Here is a 23,409-nt window from a genome sequence, read left to right on the forward strand (position 1 = left end):
ACAGCTCTGAATAGTTTCAGATGGCTTATTTGAAATTCATCAAACCACATAAATATGATTTATTTTATAAGCTTTGGAATTTAAGTGGCCATATAGACAGCATTTAGACGTGAATACAGTGTTTAGTTCAATGCAGTTTTTCAGGATATTACCTCTGATTATTTGATGCTTGTAGGCATAGGAAAACTGTTGCGGATACTCTTCAGAGCTTTTGGGTATTCCTCTGATCCATTCAGATCTGCTTTAAGGGCTGCCTGCAAGGAGGAGCCATATAAATATCTCTCAAATATCACTTTCATAGAGAAATAGAAAAACTCAATAGTATCTATCAGAAGTGTAAAGGGAAGTAGTCATGTGTTATACAAAATCCTTTAATGGTTGGACTTGCTTACTAGAAATGATGGGCATTTCAGACTATGTAACAGTTTCAGGTGAGATGTAGGAATACAGTGTGCAGTGGGGAAAAAAAAAAAAACAATTCTGGCAGGCTTAGAGTCATAGTATTTCTGATTGTGGCAACTTAATTTTAATAGACAGTGAGTGGTGTTCTGTATCACAAGCCTGGTCAGATCCTGATTTCTAGTGGTAAGATGAAGTGATACATCTCAATATTTCTTGAGGGTAAAGAAGAAACTATTACTGTTGTGCCCTAGTAAACTTGTAGTGACAGGACATCAGCTGAATTGATTCAATATACTGAAAATATACATAAGAATGGTTCTTATTTAGATTCTGGTCTTACTAAAGGTTGGTATATGGAGCTAGTTTCACTGACCATTCTGTGAACTCACAGCATTGAGTCTTCCAGGGGTGTTAAAGTAAATCCGTTTATGGTATGAAAGTCGTGAGAACAGAATGTGCCTGTGACTGACAGGTAATCTGCAATGAGCATTTCTAGGGCTGCAGCATAATTTCAATAGCAGCTATAATCATAGTGTCTGAAGAGTTTTGAATATGTGTGAGTGCTTTACTGATTTTTTTTTTCTTCTTTGTTGATTTAAATATTAATAGGAAATTCTTTAGGTACAAATATGATCTCAATTTTACTACGTTGTACTGTAGCATTAGTGTGCTGATTTCAGAGGAATAGCTCTTACCTTCTGTGCAGAACAAATGCTTGGTTTAGAGTATCGTTAATGAAATCACATTTTCTTCCCAGACGATCACTAAATCTAAGTAGGTGAAAGTGTAGTAACAGCTAGAACTCTAACTTAATGAAGTTTTGCTGTTGTTTTGATACTTATTTATGTCAGGCTAATTTTACAGGTTTGATTAGTCTTACAATTAAGAACCTTCTATTCCCCCCCCTTTTTTTAAGGCATAGGCACATAGTTGGTTAAAATGAAGTATTGCTGTTTTCTGAAATGCAATTAGTAGTCTGTGTTATTTAGTGATAAATAACAAAAGAAAATATATTAATTGTATAGCTGCTGTATATCTCACTAGCATGTTTTCTTTGGGGAAAAAAAAAAAAAGAAAAAGAAAATGCCGATTAGGGGCTGGCAGAAAAAAATCACATAAAAACATACGTTTTTTTTGGGGTATGGGAAAGTGAATAAGAAAGTGATTTTTAATGAGAAAGTAGTTTTCTGTTTCGTGACAGTGATTTGTGCCAGTTGCTGCAGTATAAAATAAGAGTTAAAATTAAACAAATGGTACAAGAAGTAAAATTACTGAGGTATGGAGTTTTCATCTGAGCCCTTAAACTTTGAATTGTGGTTTTTACTATATCATTATGCATGTCTCAAATATAAAGAGTCTTGATATTTGTAGAGCAGTAACTTGTGTAACTGTTGTTGCTTTACTACCTGGACTTGATTTGCAGGTTTTCTGTAATGTCATTTTGAGCAGCAGTTCTTTAATCTTCTGTTAATATGGTTTGACACATTCTAACCTATAAGATAATGTTTTATTGAAATGGTGTTTGTAAATAGTAAACTGGGTACCAGTAAAGAGCTTCAGGTAGACATTTGTTGTTTAAAATTAACTGGTAAGCCACTGTTCAAGGATGCTTTACTGGGATCATTAACTTAATTTAGTAGGGTATTAAACCTACAGTTGCAGAAACTTCTTGTGTGAGCTATATCCTTAGGCCTCTCCAAAGGTCTGTCAAAAGTGTAACCTTCAGCAAAATCCACATATTTGAGCTTCTGTGAGAAATTGTGATTGTCTACATTATGTAGGGTGTACCATGGGGGTTTACACAGAGTGGAATACTATGGTACCTGGAAGCTGGGGACATAAAAAGTAAGTTGCAAAAATTCAAAAGACATTGCACTGCTTTAGTAGGTATAAGCTTAGCTGTAACTGACTCCAGGCAGAGTTTCAGTTCATCAAATACAAGTGTATGAGTTTGGTGGAATTATCCCAGCAAAAAGCCAGCAAAAAGCTGAAAAAAGAAGCAAAAATTAAACATTTCAGTGGTTAAGTGGGATCATTTTAGAAAGAACTGCATTTTATCATGGAGGATTGAGGATTGCTGTCCATTTTTTAACAGTATTATGTAACACTTTGGGTTCCTCAACAAAACCATGTTTAATTTTAGTTTTCATCTGTGGTATGTTATCTGTACGCTGTGCACACATGGTATATTTATGGCTGATACATTTATCAGCTGTCACAATGGCACATCACGTTTTTGAGTTTTAGCATTTTAATTATATGTATTTGAGTTAAAATGCTTATGCATCTCCTTTCATGGTCAAGTAACTGTATATGTCATCAATCAGAGGAAACCAGAAAAAGCATCATCTTTGGTGTTGTGTCTTTTATGACATGGAGTTTGGGACTAAAATAATTTTCTTGCTGTTTTTAAATTTGCATGACCCAGATGTTACTTAAGTGTAAAGAATGAATGTGAACCTCCATAGAATATTTTTGTAGGAGCAAAATAGTTAACATTGTATTTCAGTCACATCCATAGCTGTTAAAGTTTATATCATTTGAAAAATTTATGGACAATATATTGCAGGGGAGGAATGCAGTGTGATAAGAGAGCACAGGATATTAAAAGACATTATATATCCAAAAAAAGAAAGATTTAATGTACTCAGGAACTGCGGCATGGATGTGGAGAAATGAAAATGGAAAATTAGCTTGCAGATAAAAAAGAAAAAACTCGAAACAATTGAAGGTCAAACACTGACAAATTTTGCTTTGAATGATAGACGGGGCTTTGTCACTTTCTCCAGTGTGCTCCTGCTCTCTGCGCTGACTGCACAGTGCTTGCAGTGCAGAGGTAAACTTCCTTAGGCCTCTCCTAAGTCTGTAGATACGTTTATGTCTGTGGCCGTGGTAATTGCTGTGCAACACAGAATTGGAATACAGTTTTCCAGGCTTTCCCAGAAAACTGAAAAGCAGGCTGTTGTATGATCATGAAATAAAACAGCCATCCAGTTACTTAGTTTTTTGGGGGGTGGGGTGTTAGTGTGTCTTTTTGTTTCTTAACATCAGCCAGTCTTTTTCACCGTGAATTATATGTTTCACGATGTGTAACTGACACCATAGTTCACAGCATCTCTGAATTTGTTCCAGAGTTTGTCATAAATACCTGATACTTCATTGTCCTGTTGTTTTTAGCCTGCTTCTGCAAACCCAATGAACAGGATTTTATCTTTTTTCTATAAATATTGTTTTACTCAAAACAGATGTTTTGTGACAAATAATTTGAGGGTGTAGCATTGAAGAGACATGAACTAAAGCCTCTTGAGAGCAGCATTTTCTGGAGAAAAAATTGAGGCATGTGGGGAAAAAATAATCCAGCAGTATTGTTGCCACCATAGTTGAAAAAATGAATGTATTTATTTTGGTGAAATTTACTGAGAGAAATTTATTTAAGGTGACTGTGATGTTATAGTGGAGTTCATAGTATAATTTGGTTTATGGTAAGTTTTCATTAGTTCCTAAACATTATCTGGATGCAATAAAACAAGGATAAAATATTTGTAGGTAACTCTAGTGCTAAAAATGAGCACTGAGAAGACTGTAAGAAACAGCTTTAGATTGAAAAGGAACAGGTGGATCAGAAACAGAGGAACTTTTCTAGAGACCAGTACAAAGGCTCATTACTTCCCCCCCCCCCCCCCCCCCCCCCCCTTTCCCTTTGGGCTTGGAGTTTTCAGAGTTTTATAACTGAGAAATGTGCTTGGTAAGTACAGAAGAGCAGGAAACACTGTGCCTTACTATGGAGTTTTAGATTGAACGTGCTGCTGCAGGAGTGGTGTGAGACCTTGTAGGTCAGAACACTGTGAGTGTTTGTTCTTGGAGCAACAGCAAGGTATTTCACCTGTCTGTTCCTGAAAAATGTGATAGAGTAGCTAGCACTTCAAGCAGACAGTTGTATTTCAACACTGCTGTAGAAAGTAACAGTATAGAGTATGTCTTCAGCTTATCTTTGGATCTCTCTTCTGTTACTCAGTATATAAAACATAGAAAAGAAAGGTATAGGTAGAAAAGGGTTAAAATGACTGAGGTCATAACTGGATACTGCAGCCTTGTAGAACCTCACTCCAGGAGGAGAGAAGGCAAACAGGCATCAAAATCATTCCCCCAAGGACCACTTACTATACAAAGGTTCATTACTTCTTTTTTCACTAGTAGTTCCACCTTATTAGTCATAGAGCTACTGCAGCAATATGTGTAAGATTAGTGGAAATTTTATTAGTATCTACATTTTCAATAGTCCACTTTAACTATTTAAATCTTACTGTATTGGGTTTCTTGGAGAAAAGCTAATAGACCTTTAAGAATTGTGGTTAGGAGGTGTTTTTTATGGTATTAGACTGTTTCCTAGCTTTTTCATAGGGACAGGAATTTGTAGTATGTAGCTGCAAGAAAAAAGGCTGTGCTGTTCTTACTTGTTCTGCAATCAACATATAAATATGCTGGAACAAGCTATTTGTTACAGCCTAACTCAGGCTGTTCTTTGAAGGAATGCGGGTGGTCTTACTGCTTGGCTTCTCAGTACTTTTCTCATTTCAGACCTAACCAGGTATTGCACAAAGCAGCAAAATAAATCCAACTAAACTGGGAAAGCAAACCACTTGAACGGGCATCTTTCTGTCCCCTAGATGAGCAGGTTGGATCCCTGAAGTACATGTCCTTATAGGTTGTTCAGCCTAATTTTAAAATTCCAGCTAATGGGGTTCCTCTGGGAGATCTTTTTGCAGCCTGCTTTATATCTCTCACTGTTATGAATTATTTGCTGATAATCAGTCTCCTGTTTCTTAATGGGATTTTTTTTTTAATGAGTGCTTTCTGAATTTTACCCTGGTGAATCGTGTAAAGTAAGTCCTTTTGTATTTCTTTGTTCTTTAAATAGCTGTTACGTGATCACTTTGGTTTTGCTCTGTTTAGCAGAAATACATAGCGCTCGAACTCTACTACTTGCATCAATCTATCCAGTTTCCATTGCTGTTTTTCCTTTGGGTTCTCTGCCATTGTTGATCCCTTTCTGTTGCTAAAGGTAAAAAGCAAACTCACTGGTCAGTCTCATGGTTTTGAACTGATGGAAGCGTAGGTATCATCTGAAGGAATCTAAAAAGTTTTTCACTCATAAGAAGTGATGATCAGCAATGAAAAGAAGGTCGAATAACTGTGAGAATGGGAATGTGTGAATTAACAGTGATTGCAAAGGGACTGCTCAAATGAATCCAGTGGATCATGTAGTGTTTGAAAAGTGGTAGTTCTCTTTGAAAGTAATAGTTTATTAATGATTTTTTAATTGCCTGCATCTCGTTTGTACACAAAGCTGAACTTACACTAAACTGCGGTAAATTAGAAGTATGGAGACAGTAAAAGAGGGAAAAAACTTTGATTTATAGAGTGAGCAGGAATGCTAGGTGCTATTACTTAAAGGGAAAATAACCCTTTCATATTTTGATATCATTGAAGGAAATCCTCCTTGTACAGGGGACATAAGAACCCTTCTAAGTTTGGGCTTTGGCATCTTGGTTATCTCTGATTCCAGCATACTTGAATTAGGGAACAATAGGAAATTTAATGAATGTTTTTCATAAACATTTTAAAGTAATATGCACTATAATCTTAACCCTACAGTTTAAAAAATGTGACTCCCTGTAGAAAAGCAGATTAGGCCAGATTAAGATTCAAATAACTGATTTCAACATAAATGCTACTCATTGTCCAGTTGAACTTGTAATTCTTTCATTTTATGAAAATTGTATTTTTTCATTTGCTTTTGCCACTTTAAAATCACAATGTGACAAAGAGAAGACCAAGTTCCTTCTAAACACCTTTCATTTTTTGTATTGGTTAAGTGATTAGCACGAAGACGTTTCTAAATTACATTCCATGACTTTTAAGAATTAATATTTTTTCTGTTGCGTATACAACTTAGACACTAGTTTCTGTGGTATGTATTAATTGTAGATTTCATGTATGGTGGCAGGAAAGAAAAATTGGAATTACTGGTATTTATACTACCTATTGGTTCTAGTTGTTGTGAAAACTTTGCTCATGGCAAAGCTTTCAAGTTCATAATAAAAATAAACCTTCTTTGAGGAGCATTTAGCAGTTTGTGCCTTGCATTGAAGGTGTGTGTGTGACGGATAGAGAGCAGCTGAAAGATGAGTTTATGCCTTTGTTTTCTCCATATGGAAAATAAAAGTGGAAAAAGGTCACTTGAATCCTAAAACTTAGTCCGCCGTGATTGCATTAATTCAGTCTTGAAGGACCTGAAGATACCTATTCTACAAATTGTAAGGCACTTCCTAACTCTTTGTAACAAAACCAAGTAGACTGGTAAATAACAAACTTCAGTAGTGTAAGATCCATAATAGTAAACCAGCCACAGCTATATTCGACACAGAATTGAGATCAAACGTTAGCGTCATCTCTCTCAACAACAGGAAATTCATTATATAAAATTGCAGATGTTCCTAGGAATTGGGCCATGATGTTGACAAGATGGCAAGATACATAAATGGAAGTTCCTGAACATTATTTTGTGATATGAAATGTTTTGTTAATAATCACTTTATACCTGCAATGTCAAAGAAGTTGTATCAACTATACACACGAGAGACTTTTAATGGCATGGCAGCCACAAGCGTACCCTATAGAGGAAGTGAATTTACATTCTTCCCTTTTCTGTATCCGTTCTTCTGCATTCTCACCCTTTTTCAATTTACTTTATCTGAGGGTTAGAAATACACAGTTTGCTCCATACATTTCATCAGGAGATGCCCTAATACAAAATAATGTGCTGCAAAGACATCCAATGCAGCTATCTTTCTAACTCAGGTGGAGATGTCAAAGCGTCTGATACCTGAAAGAATTGCACTGCAAGCTTTGTTTTTTCTTCTCTTGTTTGGGAAACTTAGTAAGCACCAACTTAAAACATGTTAGCTTGCTTTGTCTCCTGTCAAAAATCTGTTGATGATGCAGGATTGTGTGTCAACTTTAGAATTGATCAGACCATGTAAACTTCATCCATTAATATTTTAGGAATATCTGATTTTCATAGAAGAGCTAGTTGTAACTAATGTTTTAAGTAGCTATCCAGAAGACAGCTTGAATTCGTTTTCCTGTGTGTGTTTGCTTTTTAATAATACTTTGTTACTGAATGTAACTTTAAAAAAATTGTCTCTGCTTTGATTTTTTTTGTTGTCTTGAATCAGGAAGGTACGTAAGCATATCCTTAGCTTAAATGACTTCAGAATTTTGCTGGACAGGTTCCTGCATGTCTTACACTGTTTACTGAACAGTGGAGCATTTATCATTCCTGAGAGGTCTGATGTTTGTGTATTCATACCTGAATGGAGGAATTCATAGATGGTTCTCCCTGAGTAAGCAATACTTGTAATTTGTGCATTGATAGCTCTGGCTACTGCTACATATTTTCTGTTATCTCTAAAAGTGAAACATCTGTACTGTGTTCCCAAGCTAGAGCAGTGTTTAGGCATTATCAGTGGTATGTACACTTAGTTTTTGTTGTAATACATATTTCTTCTAGAAATCTTTTGGGTAGGTTTTCTTTCTTTCAGCTGTTCTTATTTTAAATCTGTAATTTTAATAGCTAAAGCAGCACAACAATGTAGAAGGTACATTCAGTACAATGAATGAAGTAAGGCTCTAATTCTGCAAAACCTTCTACATCTGTATCACTCCCATCTTTGGATCCCATTGAAATTAAGGAGTTTGCTATCTGTAAAGTTAAACAGATACTTCTGAATTTGCAGGAGCAAATGTTTTATCAATTTTTTTGTTGCTGTTTGAAATGTCAGTGTTATGAAAGTTCTTTTCTCCATAAGGAGTTAGAACTGTAGTAGGGAAAGTTCTAGGGTTCTAGGGACTGAAACAGCTTTAGTTTGGGAGCATTAGAATTTAGTTTGAGGTTGTGGAAGAGGAACTGTGCTTTTCTAAGAACCTTGTTCCGTGGTCTTACAGTTCGGTTGCATGTGCTGACCTTGTCTCTGAAGTTTTCCTGTTAGCAGACTTGTTGTCAGGCTGTGAAATATAAAGGCAATGCTAAAAAAATGCCAACAACTTTCCTCCTTTATTAGAAATGTTTAAAGCATCAGAAAACTAATAATAGAAAAGTTAAATGTTGGCATTGTATTAAAAAAAAAAGTAATCTTGAACTAATTTAAAGTCCACAATTAGCCTGGATCACAGGTGGCAAGAAGTTTTAATGATAGACTGGCCCAGGCCTTGAGGTAAATTATGCATAATTATTCATAACTGCTATTTTTGGCTTGCTTGCATTTGTCCTAGACCTCTGCCTGAGGAAACAATTTGAAATAATTAGTGTGCGAGTGCACTGACAATGATGAATGAATCAAATGCATCTGGTGCCAAACATGGATCTTGATAAGAAGCAGATAACTTTGGCAACTGTGGATTTTTTGTTTTTCAGTCTCTGAGATGGGGAACAGTTTGTTCGTTTTATTAGGCTGACATGCTCAAGGTAGAAAATTACCACTCACTGGGCCGTGATCAAAGTGCAGCTAGGAATTCTAGCATTGCAAACACGAAACAGTTCTGCAGACTGTGTGCGCAAATATTAAAGACAAAGAAAATGAAGGGGATATCAAGGTGGAACATTTTGAACACACAGATCAGAAAAGCCAAAAGTTAATGTTCCAACAGCAAAATGCATTGCTTATGTTACATAGGTTGCAGGCACAATTTATGTAAATATTCAGCAGCGTAAATACAGCTGCATGTCATTACTCAGGGCAAAGCAAAAGCAGAAACAAGAAGATTCCGCTCAGATTCATGCATTGTAACTTAGTTAAGAACGTGTCTGGAGTCTTCAGGGGTGTTTCTTTCTCTGGCTTGAGTGCTCAGTGTCTCATGTATGTAATTGACTTTACATGCTTTTAGATGTGGATGATTGTGAGGCTCTTTTTAAATGAAAGTGTTTAATGAAGAGGGGAAACAGCATGTTTCAATTAGTATGCCCAAGGTAGCTCATTTTTTATCTTGTTGGACTAGTGAAAGAACTCTTAATTGTTTTGAGTTTTCTCATAATAAATTGAATAAAACAAGAAGAGGGCACAAGGTAGTGTTCAGGTCAGTGACTCAATAACTTAGCTATGACTGCCAATCTCTCAACGCAGAGATTATGTGGCTTGTAGTTACTACCTTGAAATTGTAACATTGGGAGTAAAGTTGTCTGAAACAAATGTGGCTGTAAAGAAAGATTTTTTTTTTCAGACTGAAGTGCAAGGTATAAATTTGACAGTATAGCTGATAAGTTGGGAGCTGAGCTGTTGACTCGCTTTTTGTCTCTTAAGTGTTTCAGGTAAAGTTGTTACAATGAAGATTTAAGTATTCCCGGATGTCAACTGCTGCTGCATATGCTGTCTTTTAAAGGAGTTTCTTGGTGACACACGTTTTATGCATTTGATTGGATCTTAAACTGTGTAAACTTCAATAAGAGTTTAGTCTTCTAGCTTCTAGCTCCTCTTCCAGCTTCTGCTTCTATATTTAATTAATGTTTTTCTAGTAATTTCTAGTGATTTTCCTAATGAGAATCATAACATTGCCCCAGAAACCTACGCCTGTGTGATTAGTACTCACTACAGAGCTCTGATATGTTGTGGATATGGCAGAATATGGATATAAAGACATTTTTGGCCTGTATAAGTGAAATCCCTGTTCCTAAGAGAAGTTCTGCTGTGATGATAGGTTTATATGATCAGATATTTTTTGTGTAAACATCTCCCAGGGCCATGTCCAAATTCCTTAAAATCACTGAAGTTTGTTTGGTTGTTCTTTAATCTCAGTGGTCTCTGGATCTGGTGCTTGGTATTAATGTCGGAGCAGACTAGGGAAAGAAAATGTTGTGAATGATTGTATGTTCAGAGTCTTTATTTAATCAGCTCAGAAACTTAAAAAAAGTGAGCCCACGTGTTAAATGCTGACTCACTGCATAAGCTCCATTCAGCTTGTACACTCAGAGGCAAAATGTCTAACTAGCTTGGGTCATTTTATATTATTTTAACTGCCAAAGATACCAGAAGCAAAACTCCTCACAGTCCTGAGGCTACCAGATAAAATGCCAAATGAATGCCTGAGCAAAGGCTCTGTCGAAGTCAGACTGCTGAGATCTTTTTTCGATTCCTTTGTTCTGGATTCTGCCTCTGGCCATGACTGGTGAGCTGCTGTGTCCAGCTCCTGAGGCTGACCCTGCTCAGGCGTTGTCTCTGCAGCCCAGGCTCTCTGCTGAACAGGCGTCCTAAGATGTATCTAAGTGGATACTCCATATCTACTGTACCAGATCCGGGGGCATCTTGACCTGTGTCCAGAAGTCGGAATACAATTTTTGGTTGCCCTGTAAACTGCCTGTCTCCAGCAGATTCTGAATCCAGAACAGATCTTACTGTTCAGCACGATTTTCCACTCTTGTGGAACACAAAGGTCCTGTGGGGAAAAAAGGATGTATAATCACCTAATTAAGCAGTATCGTAATGCATATGCACAGTGGAGCGGAGTTAGATTTCCATGTCTCAAAGAGCATACAACTGATTGACAGTTCAGTGGCTCTGTGAAGAATGAGAGGAAATAATGCTATTTTGTGCATTCCTGTCTTTTTGAGGATCTGGTGGGATGCTTTCTTTCAGAAGGTGTTACTGGCCTTTTAGTAAGGAGTTTGCAGCTCTGGACTCAGCCTACCATTTGTCTTCTACCCTGTCAGGATCTTTTGACCTGCAGGGCAAACCCAGTATCTTGATTCATTTCTGCTTCCCATTACCACTTGGTGTTCTGTGGGAGATGAGGCAAGGATAGTGTTTCTTGGTAGGCAAAAGTGTTAGCTGATAGAGCAGTGATTTTTAAAAGATGATGATTGGAGCACTGGATGAATGTCTTTTTTCTGACGTGCGGAGTAACGACTTTACAACCAGTAAGGTTATAAAGAAGGTATGTTTATTCAGCGCTGGGTGCACGGGGGATCACTCCTCCACAAACGTGCACATTTTGGAACGAAAAGCAGCTCCTGTCTATAGCGTAAAGTGTTTACATATTCATGATAATCCCGAGAATAGGGAGAGATATTACAATTAGTTTTGAGAAATCATTATCATAAATCCCGCGCCAAGTCCTTCCCCGTTGCACCTGCGCAATGTCTCCTGGTGGTCTTGGGCGGGGGTCTTCAGGATGAAGACTGAAGATGCCTCCTCTTCCTCTCTGACTTTTCACCAATTAGGTCTCTTCAGCATGTCAATTTAGCATTCTTTGAATCCTCCTTCCTTATCTTGGGACTCAGTAGTTGCAGCTCCTCCCTTATCTCAAGAGCCCATCCTGCTGAGAGCCCACCCTGCTGAGAGGCCTGCATCTATTTTGTTAAGGTTTCTCACTTCATTTCAAACTAGCAAGACTAAGATAATAAATAAGTTGTGACCTTTAGTAAATTGTTAAAGCTGTTTATAATCACAAAGTTTATGTAGATTTTTACTTTCTTGAAAACCTTGCCACGTGGCAAAATGCTACTGCCTGCTCCAGTTCACTCAGGTGTGCTTCCTTATGTGCGGTGGCTTAAAATGTCATGAAATTCAGACTTATTTTGTCAGTGTTACTGAAGTATATCTGAACAATTAAATTTAGTAGCTTGTTCCACAAGTGGCAAAACAAAGCCATTTTTGTTTTCTCCAGATTGATACCCTAACCCTAGCTTGCCCGCAAATGTCCTGTGGCTTCTCTCCTTCATAGCAGAGCCATTACTCTAGTGTACATCGTCATTCCTTTTGCAGAGTTTCAAACTGATTCCTGTATACACTGGGTTTTTCACTTTACACTTGTCATCTTCCTTCACTGCCCCCTGAACTCCAGTGGGCAACCAGCGGTCCTTTTATGTTGGGCTTGGCTCCAAAAAGAGCATGTGTGTATGTGCGTGCACTCTGACTGGAGGACAGGCCAAGCAGCTGTTAAGTCACATGCTATCCTTGCCCTTCAACAACAGCATTGTATTTCTCTCCTTTACCTGTCCACTGACTTCTACAAGGCCCACAGAAAACCTTTGAGACCCCAGTCTTCTAAAATTTAGTTGAAATTGGCCAATAGATTCCAAAGTTAGTGGGGGCAGTGTGGATGGGAGAGAGGAGAGAAAAATTGGTTGGTGCAATCATGTAAGCCTTGCGTTGTTGAGGAAACCAGACTAAACCACCTTTATGTCTGCCTTTTGCAGAGGAAGTAATGTGTGATTAGCTGAATCTTACCTGTTGGTTTGGGATCCTAAAGTTCTCCAAAGTGTGTTATGTATCTGTCCAATTCCAAAGTGTCAAATTTGCATGCAGATCTGACTAGAACTGAAGGACTGTGTGAAATCACTTGTGGTAGTCAGCTTCTTATTCCCTAAAAGCCTGATGAGGTTCAGGTAACGTGTGTATCAAGAGTTACAGGAGTGTATTGTACTAGTAAAATGTCACCTCTCTCTAGACACCCTCATCTTTCTGCTGAGTTTGGATGGCTTGCAAATACCAATGTGAAAAAGGCTAAAAGCCTTTGTTTTGAATGTGTTCTTTGGAGAAATTCTTGAGAGAATATGTGTGTCTTCTAGAGCAAATACCACTGGCCAGCATTACGTGCATAGTAATCTCTTGGTCAAGCATTCAGTTTGCCTGACAAAAGGGTGGTTTGGGTCTGTGAGAAATTCCAGTTTGTTCACCTTTGTTTGATAACAGTTCAGTTCTGCTGTTCTTTGTCCCAGCTTGTAAACAGAAACATTTGAAAGATTTTTGATTGTAGGTAGGTGTGTTTCTCAGTCAAGTTCCTCTGTGCACATGTTCCTGGCTGGCTCACCTGAAGAGGTGAGCCTTGGTGAATATTTATCTTTAATTTGGGTCAGAATCATGCAAATGTGGATTTCTCAGTTGGTGGTTAGTAAGACCAATTGATACTTCTGGTAATTAAAGCATGAAGACAATGTTGGGAATGCCTGCTGTCCTGAGTAATGTATTTGCAGGTGGAAGCCTGGCAGGTTCAATTTCATTGTCTTGCAATGTAAGTGCAGACATCTGTGGAAAAAGAATCAACTGTTGAAAAAGAGCAAATGTGAACTAATCAGGATGAATGGTGTTTCTGAGTAAAAGAAGCGAGTACTCTCATGCTGAGTAGGAAGAGACAGAATTCTTCTTTGAGGATTTTTTGTGTGTTTTTTGAACTTACCATAATTGATGTTTAATTCTTGTGTTTTTTTCTTATGGAAGGAGTGATACTGCAAGGTTTTGATAGCTTAGAGCTTTATATAGGTCTAGTTTTCTATCTAGAGAAAAGGACTGAACCCTGAGTTTGGGTGAAATTACTATTTCTCTTTTGCTGCCATTTAAAAAAAGATGTAGACTTTTCAGTGTAATGAAAATCGGAAGATTAACAGACTTTAAATAAGTAATTTAGCCTTCAAAGGCTGTTCAGTGGTCCTAAAACTAACTGGATTTTTATATGGTCATAGAAACGAGTAATTTACTCTTTACCTATGAAATTACTCTTCTGAACTCACATCTATATACAGTATTTCACATGGGTTTTGTTTTGCTGTGGGCAAATATTTTGGTGTATGTTTTCATGGAATTTGAAGTTACTAGATATTTGTTTTATTTTACAGTGTACTTATTTCCCAAGAAGCAAAATGAAAAGGATAATTTCTCTGAGGCAACAGGATTGGACTGTGTACTGGTTCTTTCCAGAGGGAAGGGTAGTATAAATAAGAAACTTCTTTGAGGAGGAGAATATGAAAAGGTTTTTCTTGTAGTGGATAAACCTATTTTATTGTTAGTGTCTGAAGCTGTCACTGTCAGTCTGTGGAGTGAGTATGGTAATAGCTGGCTTGAAGGTTATTAGCATCATTTTATATATGCTAACAGCTGCACAGACATTGAGGATGGAGGTGTGTGGTTGGGTTTTCTAGGTAGTAGGGTTTTTTGGGGGTTGGTTTTTTTTGTTTTGTTCTGTGTTTTGTTGTTTGCTTGTTTGTTTTGTGATGGTTTTTAATATGAGCCTAAACAGAAAAACTGTCATTCATCCTGTATCCCTGCTCTTCATTGCTATGTGAGGAGCCCATCGTGGGGCTAAGCAACCTCAGCTATTACTAGCTGCCTAATCGTGTCGGCTTGCAATGCAGGGCCGAGATGGGGTGCTGGGGAGGAGAGGACGCTGGCAGAGGCAGCCAGGTGCTGCTGACAGCCTGGTAAGATGTGATTTAACCTAACTCAGCTGTGCTGTGCTGCACAGGCAGGCCTGGACAACAAAAGGCACACATGTGTCCTTCGTAAGCTTCATTAACTCTTTTAGAAGAGAGAGTGCTACTTTGACATATTAATTAGTTCCCGTGCTTTCTTTTGCTCCAAGTTAACCTTTGCTTTGGTCAGTTGATTCAAATTACTGATAATTGCAAGGCTGTTAGAGGTCTGTTTATGCAAAGTGTACTTAAAGGGGCTTTGCTGTCTGAGTGAACAGGCAAATGTTTCATATCACTTGAGGGCTGCTGGATTGTGCTTGTCCCACACTCCTCTCTTTGAAAAGAGAAAGAGCAACCAAGAAGAAACAAAGCAAAGATAACAGAATAGCGAAAGAAGTTACTGCTAAGGAAACCAGTTCTTCATTGAAAAATAAATGGAATCATGGAAGAGTGGTCTGATACAAAGTTGTTAGGCAAAGAAAATATTTCCTGTGTTATTTCCTGCATTGTGTTACAATATACTGTGCTTAGAAGTTACTGACTTTCAGAAAGTTTAGTATGTGTTTTCATTTTTTATATGAGTGCCGAATAATGTATTTTACTCCCACAGAAAAAGAGTAAGATTTTTGGGTTGTTTGAAACTTTCTGACTAAAGTAAGACCAAAAAAATGTACAGGTTAACTTAAACTTGTATGGTTCTGTGGATCTCTTTTTTTTTTTTTTTTTTGTATAAATTGTTTAACATTGTGCCATGTTTAATATTTTACTGAACAGGTGTAAGACAAAAAACACTGAACATTTTTTGTAATGTACTTTTTTTTTTTTTAAGTAATGAAAACAAACAATGTTTTTCACAAAATGTTGACACTTTGTTTCAACTTTTCTCTACTATTTCAGTCAAAGCTAGTGCCTAGAATCTCTATGTAGTTTTGCCCCCAAAACAGGATCAGTTTTTTGTTCTTATCAATGTTATTAGAGTGAAAAATTTCACTCCAACTAATTTCTAGGATTATTTGCAACGTGTATTTTCTGTTACCTATATTGGTTGATGAGTGCTGGTAGCACAAACAGAAATATGGTTTTAGCCAAACTTCATCCAGTTATGTCTTCTCAGCTAAGGTCTCAGTTTTCAAAGAGTAGTGGCATAAAAGGTGACTCTGTCCAGTTGTATGTACAAACATTGCCATTCAAATGTTAGAGAAATGTCCACTTGAGTTTTCTGATTTGTAGTTACTTCAAACCAGGATATTACAGTTAATGTAAACCAGGACACTTTGATAAAACATGATCTTCTGTTTTGAGATGTGTTGTATTCTTCTTGCTGTGATAATTCACTGAAGAAAGGAATGGGACCCTCTTTCTCAAGTCTATGCTATAAAATAGCATCTACCATTCAGACTGAAAGCTTTTTCTGGGCAGAGATGAGTCATTCTTGCATATTCCTATTATGCCTTGCACAATGGGATTGTTCCCTCTTAGTACTACCTCTTTTCAAGTAATGTAGCAGTAAAAAAACTTTTTCCTGAAGTTATCTCCTACAAAAAAGTACCATTATTGCTGTCAGGAGCATTAAAATTTCTTTTTTTTTTCTTTAGGTGACCTACTTTGTAAGGTAGATACTTTTTAAAGTTCTTCCTTTTTCTACAACCAATCTGTCTGTATTCTTTATTGTGTAAATCTCAGTTTCTTTCTCATTCAGTGCATTGCAAATAACTTTAATTCCAGCTAAATCTTCAATTTTAAGTTAGTGCTATATTTTATGATTGTAAAACAGGAATAGTAACATGGATCTTGAGTCGTTTCTGCAAGACAGATTGTTTTTATACAAATAAATATTTAAGTTCATCAATGTAGAGAACAATTGTTTTGAAAATTTAGAAATTAATTTTTAACTAGCATAGTTTCATGCTAGGGTATTTACATTGTTCGTTGTAGGAGATTTGGTTGATTATTATTCCGACTGTTAAAACATGTAAAACACAGGAGCAGGTGTAATATGCCAAAATAAATGTTGTTGGAGTACCTAAAAATAACGTACTGCAGCTTTTAAAAGTGGAAAAACTCTTCCAGTCTCTTTGCAATGTGCTACTCTTCCAGAAGACCTCCAATAAAGGGAAAGTGACCTCCAAATGGTTCAGTAGTGATATGGGAAAGGAAGGGCTCTTTATAGTGACAAGACAGGCTGAACGACAGTGGCATATGCTGCTTTCCTGCTAGCAGTTTTAGCTGCTAGTTTTGCACTGTGCTTTCTCCCAAGCTTGGTAGGTAATTCAAACTACTTTTCTGCCATTACACATTTTCAATATTGCAATAACTCGGCAAGACCTTTTTCAATATAGCTGTGTAGTGTTGTGTTCTAAGATTTGATGGAAAGGATAATTTCAGCACAGGTATACCATAGCCTGCCACAGATACATGTGCCACAGATGATGGGGGTTAGTCTTCACTGTAAGGAATATCATCTATCTCCTTATGATTTTAGAAATTATTTGCTTGCTGGATGGTTATTCTGCAGAGCTGAGTTCTGTTGAGTGTTACTTTTCATTTCTCGTGCTGTCTGAGACGACTAGCCAGACTTTAGAATGAATGCATGTGATGATGGGGTGTGTTAGCATGCAGTTAGCATGTGTTAGCCTATCATTCATATGTTCTGTCTCCTTTTCAACTTGTCACAACTCTGTTCTATTGAGGAGAATTCTATCACACTGATATAGTTATCATCTTTCTCTTCCCCCAGTTTAAAAAAAAAAAAAAAAAAGAAAAAACATGAAGTATTTAAGTATTTCCCAAATACTGACCTCAGCTACATCATCCCAGAATGAGCAGAAGTCTACCCATCGTTACAGGGCTCTCTCAGTCTTTGTTTCTTACACCTTTCTCTGTCAAAGCAGGTGGCTGTGTATACTGTTGATGACAAAAGTGATTTGGTTTTTTATCTCTGGGGTTATGCAGAGAATATCTTTTTCTATTTGTAAAAGATACGTGATCTTGTCTTTTTTAAAAACCTTTTCTTGCACCTCTTGTACTGCATTTCTTGCATCTCTTGATGATGACTGCAGAAATCTGTTAAGGACCAGTTTGTCTTAATTAGGGGAACAGCTGGACATGCTTGTACTGTTCTTTAGAGTCATAAATGCAATCTCATTTCATTCTTCCTAACTTAGAGCACACATGTGTGATCACCCCAGAATTGCTGTCATGACTAAATTAACACTGTTTAAATAAATGACTGCCAAGTATAGCCTGGAAAGAGTTAACAGAAATTGTGTTCCTACTATGAAGTAAGAATACCTTCCCTGCTGATGAGGGGGATGGGGCCCTTAGAGTACAGACTTGTGGAATAGAAAATGTTTTTGATGGGGTCTGAGGGATCATAGAAGAAGGTGTCTGTGAAAGTGCTTTTATGTAAGAACAAAAGACCTTGCACAGGCATTCTGTACAGACTCTTGTTTCTCATCCTTGGTTTAGATCACAGTTCTCTCATAATTTAAAGAAGCAACTTTGTGACCTGTATGCATACAGATTCTATAAAGTGCAGTTACCAAGTTACCGATGTAACCTTAAATCACCTGCAGACTGGGTACTGTGTTACTGAGGGTTTTGCTGTGCTTGCCAGTACTATTGTGGAGGTACTTGCACGGGCAAATGTTTTGTGCCAGACACGGAATGCTCTTCTGAGAATCAGAATGAGGTCGCCCTGTAAATTATGCAGGAAACCATCAGTGCTGGATCCGTTATGAACTCTTTGCTGCACTGTATAGAGTGAAATCAGCGTGGAAGGGGCGGTAATCTAGAAAGCAAGTATGTGGATCTGGTTGTCTTTTTTACCAAAGCTAGCTGCTTACATTTGGGTCATGGTGACCTGATGATGTGCATATGGGCAGGGAAATCCAATTTTGCTAAGTAACAGTTCCAAGTATGCTGTTCCTACCCAGGCCAGGACTTTGCACTTCCCTTTGTTGAACTTCATGAGGTTCCTGTCGGCCCATTTCTCCAGCCTGTCAATGACCCCCTGAATGGCAACATGAACCTCTGGCACATTGGCCATTCTTCCCAGTTTTGTGTCATCAGCAAACTTGCTGAGGGTGCATTCTGCCTCCTCATCCACATCATTAATGAAGATGTTGAACAGGATTGGACCCATTATTGATGCTTGGGGTGCATTGCTAGATACCAGCCTCCAACTAGACTTTGTGCCACTGATCACAACATTCTGAACTTGGCTGTCAGACAGTTTCAGTCCACCTCACTGTCTGCTCATCTAGCCTATACTTCATCAGCTTTCCCTGCGAGCGTGCTATGGGAGACAGTGTCAAAAGCCTTACTGAAGTCCAGGCAGACAATGTCCACTGCTCTCCCCTCATCAAGGCCAGTCATTTCATCACAGAAGTCTGTCAAGTTGGTGAAGCATGACTTCCCCTTGGTGGAGCCGTGCTGACTCTTCCTGATGATTTTCTTGTCCTTTGTGTGGAAATGATTCCCAGGATTAGTTGTTCTATCATCATTGCAGAGATGGAGTTCCCCAAGTCTTCCCTACTCCCCATACCTCTGTTCCTGCCCCAGCCATGGAACTGGCATTAATACTGTACTCATTGATAATAGTAGCCATTCTTGTGGCTTTATTTAGGGTTTTTTGTTTCAGTTTGGGTTTTTTTGCCTTTGGTCTGGTTTTGGTATGTTTTTGCTAGGTTGTCATTCAGGTGGGTTTTTCCTCTGTATCAGCTCCCCGCATTGCTGCTTCAACACTAATGCAGGGAGCAGAACAGGAGGTAAGAGTAGGGCAGAGCAGAATCAACAGTTAAGCTGTTGTAGAGCCATGACTTCACTTACTGTGCAAGTTCAATCAGTTTTCCATGTGGTGATTACAGGTCACACACACATTTCTGTACTCTTCACAGGAAAAGACATCAGAGAGAGAGTATTATGGCATAGTATTTTGTTTGTGATGGTTTAATTTCAGCTTGCTATTTCAGTAGTCAGGCAGTGGTTCTTTCTGAAGGACGGTGCCTTGGCTGTAAATGAATTTTAAATTATGCCTTAGAGCATTGTGTTAGATGGTCTTGAAAAAACAAACTCCTGTCCAGAATGTCTTATTTTGAATATTGTAAGATTGTCGCTCTTATCTAAATTGCCAAACTCTGCATGTGGAGGTATCCAGTTTGCTGTAGTTAGACTACAGTTTGGCTCCAAAGAACGTGAGTGTATTGTATTCTGTCACCTTCACAGCCTTCTGATTTAATTATGAGTTCCTTCCTAGCTTTTGGAAAGCTGCGTGAATTTGCTTCACTCTCTCTCTCTTTCACTTTGGCCTTCAATATATCTACAGGCTGATCCAGACCTTGGTGTCTCTGCTCCTTCCCCACACTTCCAAATGGCTGGGAATAGTTTGTATAAAACCTGCCACCTTTATGTTTACAATGCCTGCTTTTTTCCCAACTTTCATTCTTTCTTTGTGTCGAAGTCTCTCACTTGATTCAATTACAGCTCTCTTTCCTCGACTCCTTTGTCCCTAATAGCTTCTGAATCATAACCAATTTTGCATTGGATTTTATATAATTGTTTATTCTTTTCCCTTTTCTGATTGCAGCAGCGTTCTTCTTTCCTCATTTCTTGTTACTTACTGTCCTCCTCTCTGTTGCCTAGTCTTGTAAGCCTGACGTATTCTTGTCCACACTTTTTCTCTCCCACCTAGGCTTCTGATACTTCTCTTTTAACTTTTGAAAATATTTCTGTAAAATCTGTATTTTTATTTTCTTTCTGCTTGGAAAAAATATCCTTCCCTTTTGAGATAGAGCAATACAAGCAATTTATAATTTGTTCTTTCCGTTTAGGTTTCTTTTGTAGAAAAAGCTTGTTCAAACTGGGATCATTCATAAATACCATTTGAATGTTTTGTGTGAACAAATTTCAGCTGTGGGAGCCTCACGATGAGACTTTCTGTGTGATTAATCATGTACATTGCTCGCTGATGTTTCTGTTTCTTTGGTAAGATTAGAGAAACTTTGTCAAACATCTACCTTGAAAACTGTTTTGCTTGCTTTTCTTGTCTGTCCCCCCTACGCTTGTAGGAAATAAAGGAAAAACATTGCTAAAACCAATATGTAACACCTGAACAACAGCAGCAGGACTAAACAGAGACTAAGTTTGGGCTTTTGTCTAAGTATTATGTGCCTGCTAGTGCAAAAAGAAAAGAAAAAAACACTCTCAAGAACAAAATTACAGTTTTATACTTGAGTTCACGAACCTGCATATGTGAAAGATGGTATAAATTATAACTAAATTGTGCTTTTACTCTGGTCACCCTATTTCAGAGAAGGTGGCTTTTGTCGTTCTTGTCAGTCCAGCTTTTTTTGTGGAAACTGAGTTTTCATAGAGTTCAAAACCTGTTTTAATTAAAAGAGCAATTAAAGTACAAAATAGGTATATGTGGGATATATAGCATGTCCTTTTTAATGAAAAATGATGCCTCATTATTTAAAAATAAAATTTCTTATATTATTTTTACCTTCTTGGGCTCTGTCCACACAATTATATTTAGCAATACTTCTAAGTCTAAGCAATGTCTTCTAAGACTGTTGTGTAAGTAGGCATGTAAATAATATATTTTTATTTTCTTTCCAAAATCTCTGAATTATAGTGAATGAAGTGTTAAATCTGGATAAATTATATTCAGGCTTGAGAAGCATGATTTTTCAGTATTTTCACTGACTTCTTATATTCAATTTAAGTAAATAATTGCTGATTTATCAACAAAAGCAACAGAATGATTTTCCTGTTGGAAGTATTCTTGTTTATGGAGTGCAATATGTGCAGTGAAATTATAGGAAACATGGTTTTTCATTTAGTATGAGATAATATTATTGCATTTTAAATTAGCAGACCAGAATATTCCAGAATATTTAATGCATAACTTAGAGGACTGCTGGGCATAAAGTGTGTGTTTAGCATCACCTGCATAAAATATTTCCACGGATTCAAAGATATGTTGTGGGGTTTTTTTAGTTATAAATCTTGCTTTTTTTTTATACGATTTTTTTTTTATTCTTGATAAAATTAAATGGAGACAAACAAATTTGTATTTTTGAACTGTTTTGAGGGGCAAATTACTATTTTCATGACAGAACTGTTAGCCTTACCACTTGAAATTTTGATATATGAAATATGGGGTTTGGTGCCATCAAAGATAATGTGTGTATTTAACACTTTATTTTTTTGCCTAACTCCTTTGGTTTTGGATATTGCACCGTGGAGGTTCATCAGTAATAATTTTGTTCATTATCATTTCAAAAATGGAATTCTGTGTGTTATGGTTATCAGCTTCCTACATTCTCCATCTTATTTTCTTCTGTCATAAGCTGTAAGTGGCATATGGGGTTTAAGCTGTAGTTCTCATTTCCCTAAACATTGCCAATTAGGATGTTGGCTCTGGGACATGTGAAAATGAAACAACTACGAAATGCACTTTTGAACTTTATTGCATATTGGTAAATCTGTATTACTAGCGGTATTTCATGGGTTATAAATCAGTAGCAATACTGAATTTTTCCTGTTTCCTGTGGCTGGAAACAGATTCCAAGTATTTTCATGCGATGGGTTTCTCACTGGGTCCCATCTATCTTGTAAGAGGGAGTTCTGATTCCAGCAATGGCGGGGATTCTTGACAGCTCAAGTTCTCTGTTAGAAACGCGTGGGCTTTCAATTTCGTTCTCACAACATGTTCAGATGGACCCTGTGAAGCAAGTGATTAAAGCTGAAGATCTGAAAGACGGTTACCTACATATGGTAGCTTTCCCAACCAAGTATTTTAAAATGTAATTTTATCTTCTCGTTTATAGGACTTCAAAGACTTAACTCACATAGACACTATGTGATGGGTTTATCTCAGAGTCCTGAGATTGAGTCTTCTTTATCAGAAGCATAAATAATTTGACACAGTTCCTGACCTTTGGGCAGGAAAAGTCCAGGGGAATGAGATAGCGTGAAGGTTAGTTTGTCTGTTATCCTCTGGGTAGTGATTCATCCATTACTATTGAGGTCATTGTCAGGATAATATGGAAGACCATGTGGTTACTACTGTGGGGCTACCTTTGGGCAAATAAACGGTCTCATTGTATTCTGGTTCTGCATAAACTTTAACCTCTGGACCCACAATTCATCAAAATAAATAAAACAGTGAAATCCTTGTCTGATTTTTTTTTTTTTTTTCCCCCTACTACGCAGTCACAAATGCAGAGAATGGAGTCAAACACACTCATGCTTATCGATACATGTTCCAGCAGGCTTTCATTTATGTTTAGTGCTTTGGTTTGTGGAAAAAAACCCTCTCTTCTGTGCAGTTGCTTTCATTTTGGGCTTTTCACAGTATGTAATCAGTGTCTGAGAACAGTGCAAGGTTAATTTTTTTTTCTTAAACCACAGGACCTAGAAGTGAGGCAATTTGAATGTTGAATACAAAAGCTGCAGTGCTGTACTACTGAGTATGTTTATAGACAAGCTGTTTATAGACAAGCTATTTATGGCAAAGAAGTCAAGCTTGAGTAAATAAAAGTAAACTATAGAAATATTTTCTGCATTACAGCTAATGAGCCCTGCTAAGCTTTAGAGTAATTCTCTGAACCATATTTAATCTTTGCAGTAAGGTATTGATAGTACTGATAACAATTAGTATAGCGTGTCTCTTGAAGCACAGTGTGCTCTGCTGTACCATACATAGTAAGCTAGAAAATGAAATGTAAGCCTCATGTTTACATACAAGGTCTTATGGAGGA

General features: G+C 37.4%; 1 protein-coding gene across 5 annotated transcripts in view; it reads left to right on the top strand.

Moving 5' to 3' along the window:
* EPHA3 (EPH receptor A3) overlaps positions 1-23,409 on the top strand; it is a 232,021-nt gene that overhangs the window by 38,923 nt on the left and 169,689 nt on the right. Inside the window, exon 1 of one of the 5 annotated variants that reach the window (XM_074856906.1) lies at positions 5,256-5,285. The exons of the other annotated variants lie outside the window; for them this stretch is intronic. The gene's annotated coding sequence lies outside the window, so the exon portion shown is untranslated. Of the gene's footprint in view, positions 1-5,255; positions 5,286-23,409 lie in introns of those variants that run through there. 5 annotated transcript variants of the gene reach the window in all.

This window comes from Strix uralensis, chromosome 2, assembly GCF_047716275.1.
Source record: "Strix uralensis isolate ZFMK-TIS-50842 chromosome 2, bStrUra1, whole genome shotgun sequence".
NCBI lineage: Eukaryota > Metazoa > Chordata > Aves > Strigiformes > Strigidae > Strix > Strix uralensis.